Source organism: Capra hircus, chromosome 8, assembly GCF_001704415.2.
Source record: "Capra hircus breed San Clemente chromosome 8, ASM170441v1, whole genome shotgun sequence".
NCBI classification, from domain to species: Eukaryota; Metazoa; Chordata; class Mammalia; order Artiodactyla; family Bovidae; genus Capra; species Capra hircus.
This window is the reverse complement of record NC_030815.1, coordinates 70,726,509-70,750,380: the sequence shown is the minus strand read 5'-3', so window position 1 is coordinate 70,750,380 and position 23,872 is coordinate 70,726,509. Positions and strand designations below refer to the sequence as shown.

Below are 23,872 nucleotides of genomic sequence, written 5' to 3'. Positions count from 1 at the left end.
TGGTGGGAACCAGGTTCTCACTGTTGGAGTGGGAAGTTACAGATGATCAAGGGGAGGAAACTAGAATGATCCACCTGGAAATAGATTAGAGTTGGAAAAATCAGTGTGAATTTACCTAGCTTAGTATGGATACAAATGTTTATATTCATGGATATGTGTGAGTAACAGGTTAGTATATACACATATATTTTCTTGCTTTGTCAGCTGACATCTTTTTATTGAAGTATAGTTGCTTTATGGTGCTGTTAGTTTCCGCTGTAAAAAGAATTGAATTGGCCCCATGTGTATGTAGTGTTCAGCTACATGTTTATGTAGATAGCTGAATCTCCTTCCCACCCTACCCCACCCCCATCTCACCCCTCTAGGTCATCACAGAGCAGCAAGCGGAGCTCCCTGTGCTAAACAGAAAGTTCCACTAGTATCTACTTTGCCCACGGTACTGTATGAATGTCAATCCCAATCTCCCAATTCATCTCACCCTAACCCCACTGCGTCCACATGTCTGTTCTGTGTGTCTGCACCCCTAATTCCTGCCCAGGCAGTAGGTTCATCTGTGCTATTTTTCTAGATTCCACATATATTCGTCTTAGAAGCAGCAACACCTCAGTAGCAATGAGCACACCTAGCACCCAGACTCTTTCTTTTGATGGCACTTTCCTACTTCCCTCTGACTTTCTATTTCTTTCTCCTAAGGCACACCTTCTTGTTTTGGATAAGAAAATGGGGTTCCCCAAAAGGTGAGTTTTGTAAAGTCATACAGCCAGTTAATATTAAGGTCAGTCTTGGAACGCCTTGTGTTACTCCACTGATATTCATAATCCCCAAACTATGAGGGTAATATTTATTGCTTTGTAAAAACAGGAGAGCTGTGAACTAGCTCTTCCCCCTAAACATTCCCCAACACCCTACTAAGGGCTAGGAAGCAGTGCTGGAGATTAATTTTCCCCAGTTCCTTTCTGTATTCATTTTAACAAAAATTGATCACGAGGTTTTCTTTGATAGCTGTTGCACTTTCTTATGAGCATAAAAGAAGAACTGAATGGATTTGAGTTTGTTAACATTAAGCTCTTTAAAATGAACAAATTGAATAGAGGAGGTTTCAACTTGGCCCCAAATCAGAGAAATTGATTGACCGATGCCCTTATCTACTTTTTTTGTATGTCATTATATAACACGGGAAAAATCATCTCAAATTTTCCTGGCCCTCACCCTTCCTGCTTCTCTTTGCTTTCTTTATAGTTAAGCTAAGACACTCAAAAAAAATTGGCTCTTAAAACTGTCTTTAGAAAATGAGCCTGGTTATGAAGTGGCTAACTTTCCTTCCTGCTTTCTCTGGAGATTTCCAGATGTTAAAACCAAATTTCATGCAAATAGACACTGTCTTAATCATTCTCCTTTGTTTTGCTTGATTGAAAGTAGTTACAATAATTCACAGTGATCCATAAATCACCATTTTCCAATGACACCACCATCCTCTCTGTTTCACATACTCATAACGTAACCTGATAATGATGTTTATTTCCCCAAAGTCTTGCATCAGCTGGGGCGCTCTTTTACTCTATCTTATTCTACACCCTTCCCTAGCACACTATCCAGTTCATCCAAGCTAAAATCTTTCTGTCTTTCTCCCACTCCCACTTCATCACACTCACACACACACACATAACACACAGGTACACATATATACACCCTTGTATCGTGTTCACAATGGCATTCCCAGCCTAGACACCTCCAATATTCGGTGGATGAAATCCTATCCATCCTCCAGGCCTTATAAGTATTTCATCTTTCCCCAAAACACTCCGTAATTTGCACAGTACTCAAAGAGAAAGATTAGTTCTATGTAACCTCTATTGTCAAAGAGCTAATCATTTTCATTGATCTCATCTCAAAATACTAGAGCATTTCATCTCACCAAAAGCAACTGAATATATATGCAATCTCTTGTGTATATTCTATACCTCAACAAGAGATTGTTATAAATTATAGGGACTTCCCTGGTGGTCCATTGGCTGACAGTGGTTATGGAGGGTGCAGGTTCAATCATGGTCAGGCAACTAAGATTCCAAATGCTGTACACTGTGGCCAAATAAAATAAATAAATAAGTAAAACAGTTTTTAAAAAATAGTTCTAAGAAGGACTCTTCTTCTTTAAAAAAAAATATCATAAAATATCTTACACTTTCATAGTCTTTGTCTTCCTATCCTAGTTTAAAGGAGAGGAGTAGAAAACAGGGGAAAGAAGATGGGAACCTCAGAGCCCAGGTCACAATCTCAATAGCCTTCAATTCTCCGCCTAAACCCAACAATAATGAGAACTCTGAGTGAATGCCAAGTCGCATCTTTTGGGTCGAATTCCTTGGGACCCCGCCAGGCTCCTCTGTTCATGGGATTCTCCAGACGAGAGCAGATGAGAACTCTGTTGCTGTTCAGTCACCATGTCAGGTCCAACTCTCTGAGCCCATGAACTGAAGCATGCCAGGTTTCCCCGTCCTTCACCATCTCCCGGAGTTTGCCCAAACTCATGTACATTAAGTCAGTGATGCTATCTAACCATTTCATCTCTGCTGCTTTCTTCTCCTTTTGCCTTCAATCTTCCCCAGCATCAGAGTCTTTTCCAATGTGTCAGTTCTTTGAATCAGGTGACCCAAGTATTGGAGCTTTAACTTCAGCATCGGTCCTTCCAGTGAATATTCAGGGTTTATCTCCCTTAAGATTGACTTAAAGAGATTTCATCTCCTTGCTGTCCAAAGGACTCTCAAGAGTCTTCTCCAGCACCACAATTCAAAAGCATAAATTCTTCAGTGCTCAGCCTTCTCGATGGTCCAACTCACATCTGTGTATGACTACTGGAAAAACTGTAGCTTTGAAAAAAAAAATAATAAAATAATTTAAAAAAAAAAAAAAAACTGTAGCTTTGACTCTACAGACCTCTGTTGGCAAAGTGATGCTTGCTTTCTAAGTCTCTTCAAATGAAAAGGCTGGGGCTGAAGTACAGATAAAGTCCCATGCATCATGTCTTTAAATATTTTAAAAATTTAAGCAAGCTAACAAATTGTTAAATAAAATGTTCTCTCCTCTTATCTTGATGAATATATCCTCATAACAACAACAACAAAAAAAAACCCTCTGTATAAAGCTAGAACTTTAAATGACTGAAAATCAGAAAAATAACAATGATTGAATTACTGACCTTGTGTGATATTCTATTGTTGGGCTAGCCATTAACAGTAAAAAAAAAAAATTATACATGATTCATAATTATTACTTATTTTTTCCACAAATTTATTTTCCTTGCCTTCATATCAGTAAAACCACTGTTCTTCCAACTGAGATTTTTACATGTTTTAGACTCTCTTGACAGTAATGATACCAAAAAGTAAAATTCTAATATATTTTCAATAAAAGTAAAAAGTAAATGTCAAAAGCTATTGTGCTCATGTGTGCATGCATGGTAAGTCGCTTCAGTCACGTCTGACTCTTTGCAACCCCAAGGACTGTAGCCTGCCAGGCTCCTCTGCCCATGGGATTCTCCAGACAAGAACACTGAAGTGGGTTGCCACGTCCTCCTTCATGGGATCTTCCTGACTCAGGGATTGAACCTATGTCTCTTACATCTCCTGCATCGGCATCTTTACCATTAGCACCACCTGGGAAGCACCTTTCAACCCAGGGATGTTCGACTCGGGGATCGAGCCCCAGTCTTCCACAATGCAGGTGAATTCTTTATTGTCTGAGCCACCAGGGAAGCCCTTTTGTGTTCATAATGCATTTCAAAAGTTATTTCTTCTACAGCATTCAAAATGGCCTGTTAAAATTTAAAGACAAAAAGAAATAAAAGGACAAAAGAAAAAATATATACAATTTAAAGACAAAAAATTGAATTATTATAGTTTAAAAATACCAAAGTTTAAATCAAACTGGTTTATGTAAACTAGGTTTTATTCATTTTTTTGAAAGTATGATTGCCTCTAACTCTGACATATTTCATAAAGGTAAACGTATTTCTAATTCAACGTCCATCCAGTTGCCAATGAATGATTGGTATCAAATTTCACAATGTTACGTCTAGACCCACATATACACAAATTTCAGAGTATTTTTGTTTAAAATTGCAAAATGTTCTTCAGCTGCTATGAACAACTGTTGGCAAATATTATGCTAATCCTTGAATAACTCTGAAACCACAATTTAAACCTGAAGACGAGCAAGAAATGAATACTGGGTGCTATTGGAAAATGACACTTTATCAGGCAAAAATCTATTGAACTCATGCTAACTGAGAAAAGGATTTGACAAATTGTTTTTACATTTACGTAAGTGCTCCCATCACTCACATCCTCCTCATTCACCTAAGCCATCTCCTTCTCTAAATCCTGCGTGACACCACCCAGCATTTGAAGACAATTTCCTTCAATCCTGAGACTTTGGGCAGGAGACATGAATAAATATTTCCCTGGAGTTAGTCATGAAAACAAATGTTTAAGTTACATCTCATGCCCAGTGCTGAACACCAAAGCCCCAGGGACAAGGGCATTCATGTATTCTTCAGCAAATTTGTTTTTATTTCTCTGCATCTCATACTCAAGACTAAGAGAGTATATTTTATGATTGGTACCATCCACAAAATAAGAAATCCTAGGTCCATGATACAAAAACATTTTACTGTAAAAAGGAGAATATTCAAAATATAAGAAAGAACTCAAGTAAAAGCATAATAGCAAAAAAAAAAGAAAGAAAGAAAAGAAAATTTAATTCAGCAAAAATGTAGGAAAATAATCCCAAGAAGTAGAGCAAACAGAAAAAGAGAGAGAAAACTGATGAGATAAGGAAAACAGAGGATCAATCCAGACATACAATGGCCAACTATTAGGGGTTCTAGAAAGAGAAAGTAGGAAGAGAGCAGCAATTATACAATAATAACAAAGAATCAAAAAGAGTCAGACACGACTGAGTGACTGAACAACAACAACTGTAATAATAATAATTTCCAGGACTGAAAATGTTCATCATGTCACTTTTCTGAATACCAAGAATAAGAACCTAAAATTATGTGGAGAGTAATAATGGGTTCATTTATAAGACATGTATCAACATCATTAAAATTCTTATTAGCAACACTAGTAGCTAGAAAACTGTAGCAGTACCATCAAAATGGGAGAGAAAAATAAGAATTCAGTATCCAGCCAATGGGCTTCCCTAGTGACTCAGTGGTAAAGAATCCATTTGCTAAGGCAGGAGACTTGAGTTCAATACCTGGGTCAGGAAGATCCCCTAGAGAAGGAAATGGCAACCCACTCCAGTATTCCTGCCTGGGAAATCCCACTGACAGAGAAGGGTGGCAGGCTACAGTCCATAGTATTGCAAAGAGTCAGACACAACTTAATGACTAAACAACAGCAATTCAACCAAACTATCAATCAAGTATGTGGGTCAAATAAAGATATTTTTTGTTTTCAGTATGCCCCCCAAATTGTCTTCCTAGATACCTTTCTTGGGAAACTACTGGATGATTCACTACCTCACAGAAAAGACTTAGGCAAGAAAGGAAAATGTGGGATCTCAGTAACAGGGCTTTAACATAAGAGAGATGAAGGACCCCACAAAATAATAATGAAGCGTGGCCCCGGATGGCAATTCTGCAGGAGGCCAGAGAGGAACCAGCTGGAATGGAACAGGGGAGAGAGGTTCCCTGGAGGAGGCTGTCAAGAAAAAATTAAAATAATAGAAAACCTGGAATATTCAGAGAAGCTTCTCTGACATGTTTCAGAGGAAAGTTGGAGAGATTAATGATTGGAACAAATAAAACAGTGAATAAAAAAGTGACAATAATTAATCAGAGAAAAATTCATTTTTATGAAAAAAGAAGAAACGGTGTCCTGGCATAGTTGAAGCTCAGCTGTGAATACTAGTTACACAGCGATAATAATGTAACCACTGGGGAATGATTTAACCAAAACTTTTAAGAAAACAATATTAGAGAAAAGAGGGAGTGATGGGAGAAGAAACATGTGTGTGCATGTACAAGTGTGTGTGTGTGTGTGTGTGTGTGTGTGTGTCTGTGGGTGTGTGTGTGTAAAGTCAATATGTCATTGATAAAACAAGAGGTACTAATATAATCATGGACTTTCACTGGGAGAAGGAAACAAAACAAATAAGAACCGGTGGTCCAGTGGTTAAGACTTGGCACTTCCACTGCAGGGGCACGGGTTCTATCTCTGGAAGTTCCATATGCCTCAAAGTGCAGCCCGCCCCCCGACAAAAAAGAAAGCATCACCTCAAGAATATGAGAAGAAGAACACAAAGTTGGCAAAGAATTGTTGTTTTCATTATATGTCTAATATTATTTATTGACTTTTATACTATGTACATGATTTACTTGGATAAAATTCAATTAAAAATTAAGTTGCATGGGAGGGAGTGTGTGGGATGAGACTGTGATAGATTGTGAAGAAATTCTGGAAAAGTGAGAGAATGAGATAACCAGGGGTGAAGAATAAGATTGCTCCTCAGCATTAAGTCCACTTTAGATTCAAGGTCATGGTTTTAAAGTGAAACTACCCAGTGTAATTATATGTTTTCCTCCATCTACATTTCTTTAGATATTTACTTATTTTCACTGTGCCTGTGGCATATGGGATCTTTGATCTTTGTTGTGGCATGTCAGGAAGATCCCCTGGAAGAGGAAATGGCAACCCACTCCAGTATTTTTACTTGGAAAATCCCACAGACAGAAGAGCTTGGTGGGCTACAATGTATGAGGTTGAAACTATCTCAGCTTCACATAACACATTCCTGGACTTCCCTGGGAGTCCAGTGGTTAAAACGCCACACTCCCAATGCAGGAGGCATGCGTTCAATTCCTACTTAAGGAACTAAGATCCCACACGGTGCAGCCAAAAAATAAATAATGATAATTCATTCCTACTGCCTATCCCAGGCCTACAGCTGGGCCAGGACACTCAGCATATGAGTCTTGGCAACAGTGAGTACAAAACCTGTCCCAGACATCTTTTCTTCACATTCTCACTAAACAAGGGAGATGTGTCGAAAATTTTAACTAAAAGATATATACAGTTCCACTGGATTCTAATCCTGTGGCAGCATCTTTTCTTCTGGAGATAAAAATGAATAGTCCAATACTCTTGCTCCTGGGATATGCATTCATGTTCTATGTCTACCACTCCATTGCTTTTCATCAAACAAAGTCTATCAATTATCTTGCATGTGCCTGGTACAGAGCTAGGAAGTGTGGCAAAAATAAACAGGACATAGTCAAGCTTTCTACAATTCTTTAATACTTAAAGATTACAAATGAGTTTTAGTACAGATTTCCTCTGCTTCTGCAATTGAAGACAAGGTCTACCAAAACAATAATTTTTTGCTCAATACCCTAATTTGATTGAAGTATGAAAAAATTAAATCCAATTAAAACTTTACTGTCAATTATCTCAAAATCCTTCTCCAATTTTGCTATTAGCTAAGGAATTTATATGGCCTAAAAATAAAGTTTAAACAATTATTTTAATGTTGCACTTACCATTTTTTCATGGTGATTTCAAGGGTATTTTAAATTATTTTTCCCACAGAAAAAATAATTGGATTTAGCCAATTAATAGGCTCTTTTTAAATCTTCCACTGATTTTTTAACTTCTCATCCATCTTATTTCCTCAACTAGGACAGGGACAATTTCTAATCTTTCCTTATACCATTTACAACATCAACTTCATGGAATATACACAAAATGGCCTTAATACCTGTGTGTCTGGAGATTCGGGGAAGGTGGGTAGCTTTGTTTTGTTTTGTTTACAGTAATACACTCTTTAAGTATGGGCTTCCCTGGTGGGTCAGACAGTAAAGAATCTGCCTGCAATGCAGGAGACCTGGATTCGATCCCTGGGTTCGAAGGGCATGGCAACCCACTCCAGTATTCTTGCCTGGAGAATCCCATGGAAGGAGGAGCCTGTCAGGCTACAGTCCATGGGGTCGCAAAGAGTCGGACATGACTGAGCAACTAAGCACACACTCTTTAAGAAAGGTATGGAGAATATTTGTTGTCTTTAAAAACTTTATGCATTTTCTTGTAACTACACTACACTTATGTAAGAGAATATCCTTTTTTTTAGAAAATATACACAAGTATTTAGGAGGAAAAAGGCACAATGTTTCTAATTTACTTTCAAAAGTTCAGGGAACAAAAACAGAAAAATAAAGATGGAAAGAGAGGGAGAGAGAGGCAGACATGATAGAGCAAAATAGAAAATGGGGGAAACTGTCAACAGTGAATGAATCAGTGAGGAAAGGTGTATATTCTTGCAACCTTACTAGAACTTTGACATTATATTAAAAGTGTCCATAAAAAACAGTATCTAGAAGGAAGTGTACCCGAGAGTGAAAAGGCCTCTCTCACTACGCTCTAGAAAGCAAGAGGAAAGTTATTTTGAGCGCTGCATTACGATGATGGATGAGGTGGTGAGCACTCCATGGTTTCAGCAGAGAAAGAGGCCCAACGGTAAATGAATTTTCACTTTTGCTCATCTTGGTTTGGCTCTCAGACAATTCATCAGTCAGATTTTAAGGAGCTCTGAGAAAATCTTAGAGCACATGTCTGAGCCCTCTCTAGGACTGCTTCTGGAAGCCTTGCCCTGGGACAAGTCCAACCCAGACACTGTCCTATGGAAAAGGAAGTCAGAGGAACAATGAGTTATAATTACTAGGGAGACTAGATGGCTCAGAGGCTGGGAAATAGCTGATATCTCTGGGCTTCTGAAAGTAAGTCAAGGTTAGCTCCCTCATGCTAGATCAGCCCCTGAAGTCTCAAACACTGCCTTTTCTCCCTCACATGAATCATGACCAAATGCCAAAATGCATCAGCTGATGACTCTATCTCCTGTGTATTGATGGGAACTTACAATGCAAAGACCAGCCTCAAGGCACACTCTGCAAAGCGTCCTGGCATTCTGGCTCCCCGCTGATGCAAACTGCTCAGCTCTTCTGCAGTGACCTGTGAAACCCAGGGTAGGCTTACTGTAAACCAGGCAAAAAATTAAGTCAAGAAGCTTCAAGGCAATAAGCAGATGCTCAGGGAAAGCAGGGGACTGCAGAGGCCTGAGCACAATTGAGGTCTGAGTCAAAAGTCAAGAAGTCATTCACATGCCAAGGGCCATTTCCTCCACCGCACCCCCACCCCGCTATGCTGGAAGTCAATTCTCCACAGTCCGTGGTGAGTCAGGCGTGAGTACTTTGATTACCGCTCGGCTGATGTCATTCAAGAAAGCAGGGGGTCACCCACTGCATCAGAGGAAGAGACATTTCACTAAGACAGGTCCACCCTTTAGCCCTCTGGGGAGCCTGACATTTCCAGGACACAGAAAACAAACTTCCTCTTCAGAGGGAATATGCTTTCAGTGTGGGGGAAAAAGAGAAAGAAAGAACCCGGAGAGGGTCAAGACGTGCTCACCCTTGGCTGAACGCCCACAATCAGGGAAATTTCTGTCCTTTCAGAAAAGGTGAAAGCATCAAATGTCCTCTGGTTCAAAGGCAGATCCAAGTTACTGCACGTAGGCAGAGAAAACTCAGTCTTGACTCAACAGGACTAGCTGTGCCAAGTAACCTCCTAACTCTCTGTCCACGGAACCCTTTGTTCTCACAGAAGTTAACACTTCGTACATATAATGAGTATGTGTTGAGAAGCTCCCAATGTTTGGCACCAGACTCATCCTTTGTGGTGGGGAGAGAGGCCTCAGAAACAATAGAGCCAGCAGGAGAAGCCATGTTGTTTAACAGCTAATCTTGAGTGTTATGTTTCTGCCACACCATTTATACGGATTATCTTATTTGAACATTAACAATTGTGTGAAGTTGGTACTACTATTTTCTCCACCCTATAAATGAGTGAACTGAGACACTGAACGACTAAGTAGTTTATTCAAAATCACAAAGCATATGAACAGAGGTTTGAACTCAGACAGTCTATACCAGCACTGTCCAATAGAAATTTCTGCAATGTTTGAATGTGTTCCCGGATCCAATATGATAGCCACAAACCACATGTGAGACGTACTTGGTGCACCTGGATGACTAAATTTTAAATTTTTATTTCATTTTAATTCACCTAAATTTCAATAGCCATCTGTTGCTAGCGTCTACCAAACCAGACGATGCAGATCAGAACCAATGTAATTAACCATGTGCTAAATCGCAATATTTAGGATTGACCTTCACCTTCTTTTAAGTCATGGAAAGCCAAATTACAACAAACATCAACGTCATCCTTGCAGGGGAGGACGGTCGTCACGTGCCTATATGGGAGAAGGGCAAGGGTTGCACTTGCCAGGAAGAGAATGAGGCATGCCCTGAGCTGTCATTCAGGCACTAAACATATGTGTCTTTGGACACGATAAAGGCAAGTGTCTCACCTCCCTAGTTATCTCCACCTGTCATCCCTGTCTCCATTCAGCCACCAACAGTCTTCTTACAAGTTTGACTTCTGGTCCTGTAGATGAGTCAGCTGGTCCCAGAAGAAAGGACCACCGGATGCTCCTCTTTGTGACAGTATTGTGCTTAACACTAAGGAAGATGCCAGAAAAAAGATCTGCCCTGGACACTTGTCCTCTATGAGCTCTCGCTCCTGAAGGCAGGCTTACAAGCCTGACTGAGCTCACCAAAGCATATACAACGAAAAACAGTGTGTAAATGTACCAAAGCACGTCTTATGTGCTCAGCCACAACCACATGTGACTTGTGGCTACCATAGTGGTTAGTGGGACAGAGAATGAATTTCAGAGGGGGTATAAAATAGGATACTAAATTTGGGCTGGGTGAACAAAGATGGTATTTTACAGGAAGAGGACTTGAGCTGATATAAACAATAACAAAAAGTGGGTGAACTTGAAAAGTCCAAAAGGAGGGCAAATGACATTTGATGTGGGGCATGATCACAGAGACCAAGTGAGTCAGTGCTGGTGTGGTGAGGGGCTCTGAGAAATCAGCTTAAAGTGTGAGATAAGTTGGCAAGATGGGGTGGTGGTCAACTTTTTGGCTAGTCCCTCCTCACCTCAACGTTGGGAGCTCTGTAAAAACATTTTGTATCTCAGAAGAGAACCTAAGAGATGATTTAAGATGGCAGTTGGCCCCCACCTGCAGAACTTATTTAAATATATAGATTTCAAGCATCACCCTTAGGGATTCCCTGGAACTAGGGTGAGGACCAGGGGGTCAGTTTTCTTTGATTTTAATTTGTTAACCAATGACTGAGATCATTCAAATGCTTCTGAGCCCTCTTGGGTATCTGCAACCAGAGATTTCAGCCAGTCCCTGCTCCAAGTAAGAACCTACTCAATGGAGAATTCCCTGAGGCTCACTGATTCACTGATTAGGGCTCCAAGCTTCCACTGCAGGGGGCAAAATTTCATCCCTGGTTGGGGAACTAAAATCCCGTATGCCCTGGGGCACAGCAAAAAAAAAAGTAAAGAAAAAAAAAGAAAGAAAAACATTATTTTGAAATATAACTTTTTTAAAAAAGAACCTACTCAAAGGCCAGAGGTAAAGGAGAATGTACCCCATTTTCAAAGCTGTCCAGGCAGCATTATCCAGCCCCCCTGGGGAAGCCTGTCTGAGAGGTTATGAGTTTATCCCAGGAGGGGAATCATGGAGGGATGATAGAAAGGAGTATCTGGTTAAAAAAAAAAAAAAGGGAATTTCAATGAGCTGCATAGAGATTCGAGATTTCTTTGTAGGAAACTGAACACCATTTCTCTGATCCTTCATTGTACAGTTGAGTATGCTGAGCTTTAGTAAGAAGAATGACTGATCTAAGCTCACACAGCCACATCAGGGCATAAACAGCAGGTGAAGACAAGTGCCCAGCGAGCCTTGACTCTACTCTGTGGCCTCTCATCTGCCTCATCCTGGACACAGAAGATCTTCATCTTTTGGCACCAAATTCATAGCGCCAATCAAAACAAGAGAGAAATTTTTCTTTGGACTCTTTCATGCTATTTTCATTCCACCATTTTACTTGACAGCAGTTCTTTATTAAAAAGCAGGCACTTATCTTTGTAGGACATGTCCTTTGTTATATCATCTCAGTATTTCCCAAAGGCTCAAAGAAATCCAAGGGAAGATAAACGTCTGTCAATAAGACAAATATTATCATTTATTAAGGAGGAAAGAAAATGAAGTCCCTTAGTGCTTCCATTCTGTTCCCACAATGGAAGTAAGCTTTGTTTGTAGTCTGAATTTCCTCTTGCCAAACGCAGGGTCCTTTCTGGTCTCCCAGCCAAGCCAATACACTCTTTTGAAATAGTCATTAATTTGCATTAAAATGGAAGAAACAGTCATGTACATATTGCTTAACAAAACCCTTCTTACCTCTGAAAAGTATAACTTTTTTTTATTAACGTATAGTTGATGTACAATATTATATGCTACAGGTGTACAATATAGTGTTTCAAAATTTTTAAAGGTTATACTCCATTTATAGTCATTATAGAATATTGGCTATATTCCTCATGTTGTACAATATATCCTTGCAACTTACTTTATACATTATAGTTTGTACCTGTTAATCCCTTTCTCCTACAGGTATAACTTTGGGAGAATTAGGCTCAAACAATTTGGTTTACTTACACAGTTGTTATTAGAACCCTTGATTTGTCAATTCCTATTATAATAAACGCCCATGCCACACACATGAAAACAAATAAATAAACAATCCTTATTCCTATTGGCACCTTTCATTCTCCAGCTCTGGTATATCCATTGGAAATGGGTAAGATACAAAAGCATTACTCCTCTTTCTGCTGTTGGTCAACACCATCTTGTCCACACCTAGCATGATGGGCATCTCTCAGAGGCCAAGCATCTTGGTAAGATAGAAAATACAGATCCCAGCCTCTTCCAGGCATGATAACTGGATTTTCCATTCTTCTGGGAGTTGCCATGTGTTACTCCCCAGTAATGCCTTCAATCCCCACATGTACACCCACTCGAAACCACTTTATAGGATGGAAAGAAACATGGAGTGTTGGGACTTTACAAGGCATTCATCTACCCTATCATTGCATAAACGAAAAGAATGGCAGGTCAAGAATTTTAAGTGATCTGTTAAAAGTCACACTCCCATTTCGTGGCAGATCAGGAACTAAGCACAAGTCTCCTGAGATTCTAGAAAGAGCTATGTGTTCCCTATTATCACTTGGGAACACTGCATTAGGTTTTGGTCCTGACTTTGCAATTGATTTCCTAAGTTCCTGAGGTACTCCCTGCTTCACTTTTTTTTTGTCCTGAAGATTGGAATTAAAATGTCTCTTTCAAAAAAATTAATAAATAAAATGTCTATTCCCCTCAACTCACAGAGATGCTATCAAAATCAAATGATACCATGAAATTGAAAATGTTCTAGAATGTGGAAAGCACTATTTTCTCATTTTTATGACACTTTTCCCATTTCAGATATATCTTCTAACAACCTCCCCCAAAGGGTAGCCATTTTTCATATGTAGTTAGAAAATAACCTCTCAGAAAGAAACTGAGGCAGGAAGACACATGCAAAGCCCATCTCATAAACAGATTGTTTTTAATCTGATGAAAATGCCCAGGTTGTGACTATTTCTGACAAGTTGGCTCACAAGACAGAGGATATTGCTGGGGAGTGCAGGGAGGAAGATCCCCACTTGAGTCATTAGTCACAACTGGGCTTTTCCTATTTAAAAAAAAAAAAATTACCCTACATACAAGAGGAATTGAAAACCCATTTCTCCTTTTGGAGTGATTTCAAGTTTGTGATAGAACGTGACAGAAACAAAGGAAAATCTTCTGCAGGTCACTATCTCCACTCCAGAAACTAAGACCCAGAGTATTTCTGATGTTGTTTTGCTTTTTCCTTCCTTTTCATTCTTAGAAAATAACTAAAACCAAGAGTAAGGATTCCTGGGAGTCATTCTGATGGGCGTGTTGGCCAGGGGAAGTGCTAGAAAATAGAGCACAGGCTGTCCCAAAAAACATGCAAGGTACACTGAACTGGCGGTCCTAACCCCTGCATTCCTGCCCTGGCTCCCAGACCAACCCCTGCGTCACAGCAGTAGAGTAGTTGATGTTTTTTAATAAATAAATATTTCTGGAGGCATTTAGTAGAGCCAGGGTATGTGATCCATTTATTTGGAACCAAAGTTTTATGTAGTGTTTTATTATTTTTCCCTTATAAGAATTTTTTTCCCCCAGAGAAGAGTACTCATTAATTTCAACCATAGCCCTTAGGTATTTTGAAATCTTCTTCTCATATTGGCTGTCACATAACCCAAGTTCAAATACCACTCTTTTGGTAAAAGCAAAGGTTGGTGAATACTGACATGGAATTGGTTTCTCTGTGACCAATCCTCCAGCACCATCCTGGAGACCTCAGATACTAAGTGACAGTGTCACCGAAAGAGGTTGTTATTTGGACCGCCTAGTGCAGATCTTCCAAAGATGGGACCCAGGGCTTCCCTGGTGACTCAGTGGTGAAGAAACTGTCTGCCAGTGCAGAAGACACAGGTTGGATCCCTGATGTTGGAAGATCCCACGTGCCACGGAGCAACTAAGCCCAGGCACCACAACTACGGGGCCTGTGCTTGCTCTAGAGCCCGGGAACTGCAACCACTGAGCCGGGGAGCCATAACTACTGACAACCGTGCACCCTAGAGCTCGTGCTTCACAGCAAGAGAAACCCCGAACTGCAACTAGAGTAGCCCCCACTCGCTGCAACTAGAGAAAAGCCCCAGGAGCAATGAAGACCCAGCACAGCCAAAAATAAATAAATTATTCTTAAAACAGCAATTAGTCCATTTAAATTTATCTTTTTAAAAGAATAATGGGACCCAGAGAACCCATATTTTCCATGCTTTTCAACTAAGATTTGTCTTATGTAGATATGCATCTAGCTGCTATTTACTGACTGTCTTGTGACACATGACAAGTACCTTGAAGACAGTCGATTCACTCCTATAACATGAAAAGTCCAGTACAGTAATTTTTACAGAGTACATATGTTCAGTAAATAACATGAGCTAACATATTGAAAGCTCACTCTGTGGGAGGCACTGTGATAAGGGCTTCCCATACGCTACCTCATCTAACCTTCCCAACAAGTCAATGATAGGGTCACTGTTAATATTTCCACTTTACAGAGGAGGAACTGAGGAACAGCGATTAGGTAAATGACTCAAAAGTCAAACAGCTAACAAGTGATGGATCTGAGGGACACACTCTAGCAGCCAGATTCCCAAGCCTATAAAAGCAATGTTTGTCTCAAAACTGGTCTACTCTACCACCTCCCAGGTGACAAAAGACATCACCCTTTGGATGAGACCTTATACCGCCTTCAAAGAGTCAGTTTTCCTGGGACGACTTTCCCAAGTTGATAAGTGCATAGGTCAGGATAAGTTAGGTTATGCCACTATAACAAAGATGACTCAGAAATCTCAGTGGCTTAACACAACAAAAGTTTGCTTCTTGTCAAATTTTGTGGAGGTCTGCCAAGAGCCCATTGGCCAGATCTATTCACGAATCCCCAAGCTGACTACTGGGGGAGATAGGGAAAAACACCCATATTAGGTAAGCAATGGCTATGGCTGCCACTGGGAATATCCTTAAGTCTCTAGGACTTCATGGGAAGAGTCCATACTGCTCTGAAGGATGAGGTGCCAGCCTTAGATCTCCCAACAAACCCACACAGAACTGGCAAATGACTCCCTCTCTGAACTGCACTTTCCTTGTTTCTCAAATGATGTGATTACACGATTGTCCCTCAAGTCCGCTCCAGCATATTTTATCAATGTGCCAGTGAATGTCCCTTACACAAGACTACGGTGTCCCTTACACAAGACTAGGCCGGCACCCTGGGGAGGATATAGAAACATCTCTGGATGTGACGGGAGGCGAGGCTGTTTCATGGCACAAGCTCAACGTTTTGCTTGGATGGCGGGCTGGGGGGAGACTGTTTGCCAACCTAACAGAATGGGGTCAGCGGTTCATGGCAACTCCCAGAACTTTGGGGATGTTGGGAGCTTTTTTGTTGGTTTTTACACCTAATAAAAAGTAATTTCCTCTTTTCAAAAGGCACATTTTTTTTTTCTGTTTTGGAAGATTAGAGAGTTTGGGGGTTTGTTTCATTTTTGTTTTTAAAATTAAAAGGACATCCTCTTTCAAGGCTGAAGCTATGGGTAACAAAAAGAATAAGTAGTTTAGCTCAGGTCGCCCAGCAAGATGAGCAGAACAAGGGGGAAGTCCACTGCCTTGAATGGGCCTCATCCCCAGGCAGGAAATCATTCTTGGATTAAAAACTCTTGCCAAATGGTCCATGATGAATGAGTGGTAATAAACCTCAAACATGGATTTCATATCCTTTTGAACACATGAAGGAAAGGCAACTTGGTAGATTTTGGCCCAATCCAGCACATAAAATAATGCCAAGACATTTTGAGACACACCCCTGAGCCAACCCAGGGATGGTGCCTCTCTGGCACTTTCTGGGAGCAGAGAAATTGCCCCTTTTCTGGAAACAGGATTAAGGGCAGGTATGTGGAGTGGCCAGTAACACACAAACCAGCTCCCCTTCCTTAAAAGCTATCAGTTCTCTCTAGACTAGGACATGAATAACTCAGACTCTGGGCTGCCTCCATGCTGGATTCTTACCACCCCATCCTTCCAGGCTCCTAAAGAAACATTTATATACCCAAAGACCAGCCCGGAAAGGAAAAGAAAAAAGCAGCAGGAATCCCACCCCTGGCCCAGCAACAGGAATAACTTCCAGGTGTGTTTAAAAGCCAAGTTGCTTAAGCCACTTCCTTCTGTGTCTCCCCAACTAACTGCTTGCCATCAAGTTGAGTATAGCTCCCAGAGGTTTAGGGGACAGCCAAGGTGACCCAGCTATACCCTAGGAACCTGAAAATATCCACTGAATTTCACAATAGTAGAATCTGAGGGGAGTCAGTGCTTCTCTATCCCCAAGTATCCCTCTTTTGGTGCAGGAATGAAAAGACTTTACATTGTACCACTCTTTTTTCTTAATTAAACTTTTATTTTACATTGGAGTATAGTTATGGGGCTTCCCAGGTGGCTCAATGGTAAAGAATCTGCCTGAAGACGTGGGTTCAATCCCTGGGTAGGGAAGATCCCCTAGAGAAGGGATGGCTACCCACTCTAGTATTCTTGCCTGGAAAATTTCATGGACAGAGGAGCCTGGCTGGCTACAGTCTAAAGGGTCGCAAAGAGTCAGACATGACTGAGCACAAAGCTGTTGTTGACAGAGTTTATTTACAATGTTGTGCTTGTTTAGGTGTATAGCAACATTAATACATATAGATACATGTATTTATTCTTTATTGGATTATTTTCCCATGCAAATTCTTACAGTGTGCTGAGTAGTGTTCTCTACGCCATATAGTACTCCCCTGTTGATAATCTGTTTTATATTTATTAGTGTATAGACGTTCATCCCAATATCCTAATTTATGCTTTCTTCCCAGGCCCCCAGCTTTTTCCCTTGTTAACCATAAGATGTTTTTCTAAGCGTTTGAGTATGTTTCTATTGGAATATAATTGCTTTACAATATTGTGTTAGTTTTTGCTGTACAACAAAGTGAGTCAGCTATATGTAAGTCAGGAAGAGAAAAACAAATATCATATATTATTGAATGTATGTGAAATCTAGAAAAATGGTACAGATGAACCTATTTGCAGGGCAGAAACAGATACAGATGTAACAGACATGTGGACACAGACGGGAAGAGAAGGGTGAAATGAATTGGAAGATTGGGATTGGCGTTTGTACACTGCTAAGTTGCTTCAGTCATGTCTGACTGTTTGCAACCCTGTGGATTATAGTGCTCTAGGCTCCTCTGTCCATGGGATTCTCCAGGCAAGAATACTGGAGTGGGTAGCCATTTCCTTCTCCAGGGGATCTTCCTGACCCAGGGACTGAACCCACATCTCTTATATCTCCTGCATTGGCAGGCAGGTTCTTTAACACTCCTGCTACCTGGGAAGCCCTATAAATATACTACCATATGTAAAATATATAGCTAGTGGGAACTTGCTGTGCAGCACAGAGCACTCAGCTCATGCTCTGTGTCACTCTTGCCATTTTAAAAGTGCTTCCTCACACCATCCAGTATCTCATTTGACTTTACAACAAACCCTGGGCGGAGGCGGACAAAGATTGTTGTCTTCATTCTAAGACCAGAACATGCAGTTCACAAAGTTCTGAGTAGCCAGCCAGGCTTGCCCCATGTCCACAGGAGCTCACAGGTACTGTGAGAGCAACAAGGTGAACAGCAACATTCTAGTTGCAAATGCAAGTTCCTCTGCAATTTGTTTGGCATTTACGTAGATCCTTGATTGGGTGTCATCAACCTAATGACGAGTGGCCTCAGATCCCGAAATCTAAGCCTGTCCACAAGTTCCATAAACAGAGGCCATATTCCTCATGTCAGGGAAAGGGCTGCCTGGAAATGATTAAGAGAGGAAAGGAAACTGAAGTAAGAACAATCCTGACCCCAGGTTACATCTAGCCCTGGGACAGGAGGATGTTCTGGTTGCTCATGACTCAAAGCTGGTGGGAAGGAGGTCCAGCTAATTTCCAGCTCACCTTCTGGATCATCCAGGTTTGGGGGACCATTTAACCAGGAGAAACTCGGGCTCTTTGTCAGCGGTCAGATGTGACAGGATTATCATCATCAAGTCTGTTTTCTCAGGTGTCCATGCCACTGAGGCCCCAGGGAACATCAGATACCAGGATTTGACTGTTGACAACTGTCCCAAAAGCCCCCACAGGCACTGAGCTCCCCTCCCCAACATAGGTCCACTAGGAAACAGTCCCAGGGCTGGCAGAGGAACACAGACACCGACTTCAACTGTTCTGCCATGGGGGAAAGACCCAATAGAGGAAAAGCAGGCAACTCTACTGACTGAAAGTTAATTGGTCACCTGGAAAACACAGAGAAAGTTACAAAGTAAGCTAGAGAGGACAGACTCAAGAAGCTTCTTTTGCGCAAAGTTTTAATACTCATAAAAATGCATACACAGGCACCCTCTCATTAGATCTCACAACCTCCTGCAAAGGAATACTTCTCTCCATTTTAAGCAGTTTTGTTTGGGGGAGTTTTACTTTCTTTGGCCACACCATGCGGCATGTGGGATCTTGGTTCTCCAACCAGGGATCAAACCCACACCTCCTGCCCTGGAAGCATGGAGTCCCAACCACTGGGCCACCAGGGAGGTTCTCCTTATCCTCATTTTAGAAGCAAGAAAATGAATTCCAAAAAGGCAGATTCTCCCTGGGGTCCACAGGTAGAACTACAGCTATAACTTTTGAGTCTCATAACTCTCCCTTCAGGCTCCTGGTGCTTTTCTCACTCACTCATCATTCATCTATTCACTCAAGGATTAGATTCAAGACCCGTCAAAGAGTTCTTCACTAGCACAAGCATCTCCCAAGGGAATGGCTTTCAGGCAGACTGAAGCTGTCCACTTTGCAATTAGTTGTGGATTGGGAATACTGTTACTCTACTGCTCTAGAATAGTCTTTTCTTTTATCCAGCTCTGTTCCCCTCCCCTGTTTCATTCAACCTTTTTTTTCTGAAAAAGATTGGAAATTCAGAAAATCTTTTACCATGATAAAAGCAGAAGCTATAAGGCAAAAAAGAAATAAAAGCAAAAATTTTTAAATGAGACCTAACTAAGAAGAAAAGCATTTGTACAGTGAAGGAAACGAGCAACAAAACAAAAAGACAACTTATAGACTAGGAAAAAATATTTGCAAATGATCTGACCAACTAAGAGTTAATGTCCAAAATAAACAAACAGCGCATACAACTCAATATCAAAAAAACAAACAAACAGATCCAAAAATGGGCAGAAGACCTGAGTAGATAGTTTTCCAAAGTAGACATACAGATGGCCAACAAGCACATGAAAATGTGCTCACTGTTGCTAATTATTAGAAAATGCACATCAAAACCACAATGAGGTATCACCTCACACCTGTCAGAATGGCTATTACTAAAAGTCTACAATTAATAAATGTTAGAGAAGGGTGTGGAAAAAAGGAAACTCTTTTACACTGTTGGTGGGACTGTAAATTGGTGCAGTCACTATGGAGAACGGTATGGAGGTTTCTCAAAAAACTAAAAATAGTTATCATATAATTCGACAGTCCCATTCCTGGATATATATATGTCCAGAACAAATGAAAACACTAACTCAAAAAGATACATGTACCCAGTGTTCATAGCAGCATTATTTAAACTAAGTACTCATCAACAGGCAACTGGATTAAGAAGATGTGATATTAATATATATTTTATATACAACAGAATATTACTCAGTCATAAAAGAGAATGAAATGTTGCCATTTGCAGCAACGTGAATAGACTTAGAGAATATTATACTTGTGAGATAAGTCAGGCAGAGAAGGACAAATACTATGTGATATCACTTATATGTGAAATGTAAAAAATAATACAAATGAAGATATATACAAAACAGAAACAGATTCACAGACACTGAAAACAAACTTATGGTTAACTAAGGGGGGGGGTGGGACAAATTAGGAGTATGGGATAAACAGATATAAACTATTATACATACAGCAAATAAGCAACAAGAATTTACTGTACAACACAGGGAACTATGTTCAACATCTTGTCATAACCTCCAATGGAATATAGTCTCCAAAAATACTGAATCACGATGCTGTGCATCTGAAACTAACACAATATAGTAAATATAGTAAATCAACACTTGAATTTTTTAAAAAAATGGAGCTATGGACCAAGGGATAAATCTAATACAGAACTGTTTCTTTTATTTCCTGTTGCTGTATGATATAGAACATACTTTTAGGGACTTCCCTGCTGGTCCAGTGGCTAAGACTCCAAGCTCCCAAAACAGGGGACCTTGGTTCAATCCCTGGTCAAGGAACTAGATCCCACATGCTGCAAATAAGAGTTTGCCTGCTGCAACTAAAGGTTCTGCGTGCCTCAAGTGGCACAACTAGGACCTGGCACAGCCAAACAAATAAATAATTTAAAAAATAATAATAACATACCATTTAGCCTTTATATTGTCTACTTTTAGCTATGAAATGAGGTTAAACTTATGAAATGAGGTTAAACTTAAATCTCTTGGGAAGCCAATTCAGTCCTCTCTAGCATAGCTGTACTACCTATTGAAAAACAGAAAGTCAATGCGAAAAAAAAAACAAAACACTTCTCTGATCTTCCCCTAGAGTCACCCACACTTCCCATGGTCCAGCAAGTAAAGGGTTAGCACCTGGACCTAAGCGTGGACTCAGGAACCTGCTCCAACACAAGGCCATTTTCTTTTTCATTGGTAATGCCTGGACATGGAAGGGGCAACAAAAAATCATCACCACACTATCACCACCACCACCATCATCATCATTTTATAAATTAGAAAGATGAAACCTAAGAAGAAGCAGCAGGAGCTCCAGAGCCAGATCATAGCTCCTTTCTCAGAGCCTAGCGAGGTGGTGGCTAAATCCTTGTTCTGTCATGAAACCCTGGGTCATGAAGTCATTTCCACAAAACCACAAAAGCTTTTCTTCAAACATGTCACTTCCCCTATTCAGAAACATTCGACTAGCCCTGACTTCCTGTTTGTTTTGTTTTGTTTCTAGCTTCTCTGTTTGCTGCTCAGGGCATTCCTCAGACTGTTCCCCGCAGGTCCCAGACTGAGCCCTCACTGTTGCTAGTCTAATTCCCACAAAGGGCCCCATGCTCCCATCTCTGAGCCTTCCTCATGTGCTTCCGGGCTTCCCAGGTGGCTAGAGTGGTAAAGAACCCACCTGCCAGTGCAGGAGACATAAAAGACACGGGTTCAATCCCTAAGTTGGGAAGATCCCCTGGAAAAGCATGAGGCAACCCACTCCAGTATTCTTGCCTGGACAATCCCCATGGACAGAGGAGCCTGGGGGCTACAGTCCATGGGGTCACAAGCAGTCAGACATGACTGAAGCAACTTAGCACACACACGCACATTCTTCTTGGGTCTGCCGTGTCCTCCCAAATCCTTCAAGGTGAAGTTCCTGTCCATCTTCTGCAAAAAGTTTTGTCCGGCCACTCCCATGCTCCCTGGATGCTCTCTTCTTTGAGTTCCCACAGTATCTACAGTTCAAATAATATTGGGTTGGCTGAAAAGTTCGTTTGGGTTTTTCCAGAACATCTTATGGAAAAATCCAAAGGAATTTTTCAGCCAACACAATATTAACTTACACAGCTTTGTATTATTTTTCTCTCATTTCATGCATGTTGATTTCTTCTCAGTTACATCAAAAGGACAAGAATGAATCCTTAGCTGTCTCTTAGAACCCCAGAAAGTTGGTATAAAGCTAACAACTTCCAAATGGTACAGTCACAGCTTGTTCACTGAAACAAACTTCTAATTTCATCACTCTGCAGAGGACCTGGCTGGAAAGCTTCTATAGGCCTCTGTAAGGCCCATTTTGGAAAATGCATTCTACATCTGAGAGTGTACTCAACCATGTTGCTAAAGCCATTCCAACATCACAAACTGCTAGAAGATCCTAAAACCTTACTTTTAAAAAGCCAGTGGTTACAGAAACCACCAGCTCTGTGGATGGTCCTGGCTTAGAGTAGAATAAGTTTGTTGACTCTGAAATCAGCCTAGAGGAGAAAAACACAGACCTGCCTTTTCTCTTCCTGACAAAATACTCAGTACTTCATTCCCACCTGCCCACTGAAAGCAGAGGGACAGGTGCTGAATTTCTCTCTTCCTCTCTCTCTCATTCTTTCTCTCTCTCTTTCTTTCTTTCCATACAGCCTCAAAAAAAGAAGCCTCCTCTGTAGACAACTGAGACCAAAGGTTGTTCATGTGACTTCCTTTTGGAAAAGGTTTGTGCTGATTCTCAGCAAGTCTGACCACATCCAAGGCAATGAAAAGGATGACTGACCAGACTAAGCTGAAACTGATAGTCTCCGAATGTCTAACAATAATTGCCTGACAACCTGGGCCCTCCTAGGGTGATGGAGCTGTCTGGGCGCCCATCCCCCTCTCTCCCTCATTTACTTACACCCCCTCTCACCCAGCTGTCCTCCCCCAACTTTGATCTGACCCTCCTTTAATCACTACAGGCCTGGTTATCTAAACATCACTGTGCTTTGGAGAAATTACACTACAGAAGCCAAACAGATAAATAAACTCTGATCTTAGACCTCAGCTAGATCAAACTTACGAGTCCCATGGGGATGTTTATCTTGGAGAAGTGCAGCTTCAGATCTGGGTTCATTATTTGAGAAGGCTGCCAAATCAGTCCATGGTAAGAGTAAGTGGCGACTATGGAACCAGGGCTCAGGTTGAACAGGTCCCGTGAACAGCATCTCTCTCACCCACCTGAGCTCTGGTCCAGTTGAGAAATGAGTCAAAACCTGTCTTTGGAGACTTCCCTGGTGGTCCAGTGGTTAAGAATCTGCATTGTTAATGCAGGGGACCCAGGTTTGATCCCTGGTCAGGGAACTAAGATCCCAGATATATCGGGGCAACTAAGCCTGTGTACCACAACTAGAAAGAAGCCCAGGAGCCTCAATGAACATCCCGTGTGCTGCAACTAAGATCCAACTCAACCAAAAAATAAAAATAAATAAATATTCCTTTAAAAACTAAAGACAAAAGAATTTTAATTATAAAGTGTCTTTGATGAGACACTAAATTATCACCCTGATTACTGATAAATATGATAAAAGAGTATGTGACTTACATATAGAACAAATGGGCTTCCTAGTCCTGGATCCCAAAATTGTCCAGATTTGACCAACCAGTCATAGACTGGTTTTAGCACCAAAAGTCTCAGAT

The 23,872-nt window shown here is 40.8% G+C and overlaps 1 non-coding gene across 1 annotated transcript; it reads left to right on the top strand.

Annotated features, from left to right (window-relative positions):
* On the top strand, positions 23,464-23,536 carry TRNAN-GUU. The gene has a single exon. It is a non-coding gene; the product is annotated as a tRNA-Asn (tRNA).